The sequence below is a fragment of the Neophocaena asiaeorientalis genome, unplaced genomic scaffold, assembly GCF_003031525.2.
Source record: "Neophocaena asiaeorientalis asiaeorientalis breed wild unplaced genomic scaffold, Neophocaena_asiaeorientalis_V1.1 scaffold114, whole genome shotgun sequence".
In the NCBI taxonomy this organism is placed as follows: Eukaryota; Metazoa; Chordata; class Mammalia; order Artiodactyla; family Phocoenidae; genus Neophocaena; species Neophocaena asiaeorientalis.
In genome coordinates, this window is record NW_020173116.1 from 6,263,600 (window position 1) to 6,269,548 (window position 5,949).

The following is a 5,949-nucleotide window of genomic DNA, read 5'->3' on the forward strand; positions in this document are numbered from 1 at the left end:
AGAGGCCCCAACCCCCAAAAAAAAAAAAAAAAAAAAAAGCTCTAAGAAAAGTCTGCTTCCCTAGCTAAAGAACCAGTAAAAGCTGACATAACAATAGAAACTCTTGTTTGATCATATTTGCCCTACTTAAGCGCAACACCAATGCAATCCCGTGCCCCCTCCCCCCTCCCCTCGATCCTGCTCAGAGGATTCAGTCCGGCCGAGTGGGAGCTCATGGTCCACTCCCTTTATGGCAGAAGCAGGCGGCACTCCAAGTCCCCCATTGGGGTTGCACTAGAAGGGTCCATTAGGGAGCTGAACCTCCTCCCCCAACCTGGCACCAACGAGACTGACTGAGGCAGTGTGGGGTGACGCTGGTTGGAACTCTGCTTTCCTACAGCTGGTGTCAGCAGGGCTCAGAGAGAAGCTGAGCATCCATCCCCACCCGGCAGCAACAAGGTAGAATGAAGTGGTGTGAGGGACACTGTGTCAACAGGGCATAGAGGGGGCTGAACTTACGCTCCCCTCAGTGCCAGCAAGAGGATGTGAGTAGATGCTCCATTTTTCTCAGGAAGGTACCAGCTGGGCTGAGAAGGGGGGAATTAAACATCCACCCCTACCACAACCTACCACTATACCTAAACAGGGTGACTGCCTGCTAAAAAGGAAGGTTAACTAGAATCCAGAGTCACACAACATAGTAGCCAAAAGGTCCAGGACATAATAAAAAATCGCTTGTCACACCAAGAACCAGGAAAATCACACTTGAATGAGAAAAGACAATCAACCAGTGCTTACACCGCGATGACTCAGATGCTGGCATATTCTGAAGAGTGTTTTAAAGCAGCGATTACAAAAATTATGCAATGAGCAATTTAAAACACGCTTGAAACAAAAGAAAAAACTAGAAAATCTAAGTGAAGGAATATAAGCTATTAAAGAAACAACCAGTTGGAAATGATAAAACTGAAAGATACAATGACTGAAATAAAAACCCAAAGGATGGGCTCGATAGTAGTTTAGAGACAACAGGGAATGAATGAGTGAGGTTGAAGATGGATAACTGGAAACGACCCAATCTTAGTAATAGAAAAGGAAATAGGCTGAAAAAAGAAATGAGCAGAGTCTGAGAGATCTGTGTGATGATCACAAAAGATCTAGCATTCGTATCATGAGCATCCCAGAAAAGAGGAGAAGAAGTGTGCAGCTGAAACAAGTACTCAAATAAATGATAGCTAAAAATTCCCCAAATTTGACAAAAGGCAAAACCTAGAGATTCAAAAACTGGAACAAATCCTGAACAGGACATAGCCAAAGAAATCCTCACTAAGACAAATTACAGTTAAATTTCTGAAAACTAAAGGCAAAGAAAAAAGTCTTGGTAGAGGCTAAAGAGAAGTAAGGTATTGCTTATAAAACTATTCAGATGACAGCCATCTCTCATCTGAAACCATGGAAGCCAGGAAGAAGTGGTACAGCATTTTACAAGTCCTGATAGAAAGGAATTAAGAATTTACTTGTAAAATTCAAAAGAATTGTAAAATTCAAAAAGAATTGTAAAATTCAAAAGAATTCTACTTCCAGCAAAACTATTCTTGCCGTATCTGAATCTGATTCTGATACTTGCTAAGTCTCTTCAAACTGTGGGCTTTGGGGTGTTTTTTTTCCTCTTAATATGCCTTGAAATTTTTTCTTGATAGCCAGACATGATATACTAGATAAAACAAGTTGAGATAAATAGGTCTTCAGTAGGGCTTCCCTGGTGGCGCAGTGGTTGAGAGTCCGCCTGCCGATGCAGGGGACACGGGTTCGTCCCCTGGTCCGGGAAGATCCCACATGCCGCGGAGCGGCTGGGCCCGTGAGCCATGGCCACTGAGCCTGCGCGTCCGGAGCCTGTGCTCCGCAGCAAGACAGGCCACAGCAGTGAGAGGCCCGCGTACCGCAAAAGTAAATTAAATTAAAAAATAGGTCTTCAGTAATGTGGTAGTAAGAGGTAAGGTGTAGGGGGGGCATTCCATGGTCCTGTGATTAGGTCTCAGTCTTTTAGTGATCCTGTGCTTCTGAACTGTGAACTTCACAACTGCTTCCCAGTCTCTCTTGCCCTCCTCACCCCCCACCTTACATTGGACAGGATGGCTAGAGTGGCCTGGAGTTGGGTATTTCCCTTCCCCCAGGTCGGTTCGGCTCTGATAAAACCCTAATAGTTTAGGCTCTGGAAAAATAGTTTCACTTGAGGGCAGGTCTTGTTAAGAACAGAACGTTCTGACTTATTTCAAAATAGTTCCTTTTCCATCCCCCGATGGAAAAACAAGGGAAGTTTTCTCTGATGTTCACTGTAAAACCCTGTTTGAGTTCCTGGAGATAATATTTACAAAAGTGTGTGGGCTCCCTAGGATAGGTCTCCCTGGAGTTTTTGACCCTAAGACTTGTCCACGCTGAGCCTCCGGCAATTCAGGTTTTCTTACCCTGGCTCTGGTTCCTGCAGAGGTTTCTGCTCCCTCAGGAATTTTTGCTCCCATAAGAAGTGATTCTCACTATTTGCTTATCTGTCTTTTCAATTTGGGGAGATGTGGTTTGCCTTGTGATCTCATTTCTCTGAAAATCAAAGAGTTGTTGATTTTTCAGTTCACTCTACCTTTTGCTTGATGTTAGGACAGAGTGATGACTTCCACGCTCCTTATATGATGAATAGGAAGTCAAACTATTTTTTAGGAATAAAGGTAAAATAAAGACATTCTCAGATGAACGGAAACTAAGAGAATATGTCACCAGAAGACCTACCCTTAAAGAATGACTGAAGGAAGTGCTCTAAACAGAAAGAAAATGATAACAGAAGACTTCAGGACCTCGGGAGGAAATAAAGAAAAGAAAGCATGACTATAAATATAATTGACTATTTGAACAAAAATAATAATGATTAGAAGGATACTTACAAATATATGTACATGTAAAATGAATGACAAAAATAAAATCAAAGCCAGGAGGGGAGAAGCGGAGGTATCGTGTTGTAAGCTTCTTTTACTACATGGGAAGGGGTATAATACCACCTGAAAGTAGACCTGATAAATTAAATATGTATTCTATAAACACTAAGGAATACTAATATAACACAACAGAGAGAGCAAATAAGGCAACAAAAGAGGTAAAATTTAGTCATAAAAATATCCAATTAATCCAAAAGAAGGTGGAGAAAAGGTAAGGGGGGTGGGCAAAGAACAGATGGGATAATTTTTGGAAAAAATAGCAAGACGACAGGATTAAACCTAATCATATCAATAATTACATTTAATGTAAATGCTCTAAATATCTCTAATAAAATGCAGAGTTTGTGAAATTAGATATTTTTAAATAGCAGTTCCAACTGCCTGCTACTTATAAGAAATGTATAAATAGGTTAAAAGAAAAAGGGTGGGAAAAGATATACAATGTGAACATTAATAAAAAGAATCTGAGTGGCCATATAAATATAAAAGTAGATTTCAAGCAAAGAATATCATCAGGGATAAAGAAGGACATCTCAAAATGATAAAGGGCTCAATTTTTCAAGAGAACATAACAATCCTAAATAATGTATGTGCATCTAATAAAAGAGCTTCAAAATACTGAAGCAGAAATTGGCAAAACTATAAGGAGAAATAGATAAATACACATTTAGAGTTACAGATTTCAGGGGCTTCCCTGGTGGCGCAGTGGTTGAGAGTCTGCCTACCGATGCAGGGGACACGGGTTCGTGCCCCGGTCCGGGAAGATCCCACATGCCGTGGAGCGGCTGCATCCGTGAGCCATGGCCGCTGAGCCTGCGCGTCCGGAGCCTGTGCTCCGCAACGGGAGAGGCCACAGCAGTGAGAGGCCCGCGTACTGCAAAAAAAAAAAAAAAAGTGCCAATAGAGTTACAGATTTCAATACCTTTCTCTCAATAATTGATAGACAAGTAAATAGAAAATCAGAAAGGATGTAGAAGACTTGAACAATACTATTAATAAAATTTAGCGACTTGGCATTTATAGAATCCTTCACCCAGAAACAACAGAATGCACATTTTTTACAAGGGCACTTGGAACATTTTCTAAGAGGTAATATATTCTGGGCCATAAAACAATGCTTAACTTTAAATAAATTCAAGTTATTAAAAGTATGTTTTCTGAAAAAAAATTACAATTAAAATAGAAATCATTAACAGGAATGTATCTGGAAAATTCCCAAATATTTTGAAACTAAATAATTCATTTTCCAATAACTCATTGGTCAAATAATAAGTCAAGAGGTAAAAAAAAAAAATTATTTTCTCATAATGAAAATGAAAACACCGTATATCAACATTTGCAAGATGCCACTATAATAATCTTAGAGGGAAACTTATGGCACTACATGTCTGTTTTAGAAAAAAGGAAAGATCTTGAGCCAATGGCCTCAACTCACACTTGAAAAAAGCAGAAAAAGAAAAGCAAATCAAACCCAAGTAAGAATTAAAAGGGAAATAATAAAGATCAAAGTGAAAAATCCATGAAATAGAAAAACAAGAAAGAAAAGCCAATAAACCAAAAGCTAGTATTCTAAGTAGATCAACAAAATTTAAAAACCTCTTGTCAGACTGATCAGGAAAAGAGTATTAAGACACAAATTACTCAATATCAGGAATGATAAAGATGACATCACTCAGATTCTACAGATATTAAAAGGATAATAAGAAAATATTATGAACAACTTTAAGCCTATAAATTAGAAAACATAGATGAAATGGACAAATTCCTTTAAAGACACAAATTATCAGAGCTCACTTAAAATATAATAATAACGTGAATTGCCCTCTATCTATGGAATAAACTGAATTGTAGTTAAAATGTACTCATGAAGAAAACTGCAGGCTGAGATGGCTTCACAAGTGAACTCTACCAAACATTAGGAAAGAAGGAATAACAATCCTCATAAACTCTTTAAGAAAATTGAAGTGAATACTTCCAATTCATTTTATGAGTCCAGCATTGCCCTGATTCCAAAGCCAGGCAAAGAAAACCATAGACAAGTAACTTTCATAAACAAAATGCAACAATTTTTAAAGAAAATTTTGCAAATTTAATCCAACAACATATAAAAAGGATAAAACATCATGGCCAGATGGGGTTTATCCCAGGAATGCAAGGTTGGTTTGATATGCAAACCCTAACCAACACAAGTCGCTGTATTAACTACAAGAGAAAAACCATTTGATCATCTCTATAGGATGCAGAAAAAACTTGGCCAATTTTAACACCCATTCCTGATTAAAAACTTAGAAAACTAAGAACAGAAAAGTACTTTCCATCTTGCGTAAGGTCAGCTATGAAAAACCTACAGTTGATATCATATTTCATGATGAAAGATGAAATCTTCTCACACTAATGTCATGAACAAGGCAAGGATGTCTGTTCTCACTACTCTTTTTCAAGATAGTACTGGAAGTGCTAGCCAGCACAAAAAGACAAGAGAAAGAAATAAAAGGCATGGACTGTAAAGAGCCACAGTTGGCATAATTATGTATGTATGAAGTTGCCAAGAATCTACGAATAAAACACTAAAAAGTGAATTTAGCAAGCTTGCAGGACACAGGACACTATAAAACATTATTGTATTTCTATGTGCCATATACCCAAAATACACACACACACACACTCGGACAGCTGCTTTTTGGCAAAGGTGCAAAAGCAATTAAATGGAGAAAGGACAGCCTTTTCAACAAGTGACACTGGAACAAGTGGATGCCCATGTGCAAAAGAATCAACTTGAGTCCATAACATGCATCGTATAAAAATAATTTAAGATGGATTATAGATCTCAGTGTAAAATCTGAAACTATAAACCTCTAGGTGAAAAACATAGGAGAAACTCTTTGTGATCTTGAGTTAGGCAAAGAGTTTTTAGCTACGACACCAGATACACAATACATAAATAATAAATTGATAAATGGAACTTTATCAAAATTAAAACTTGTGC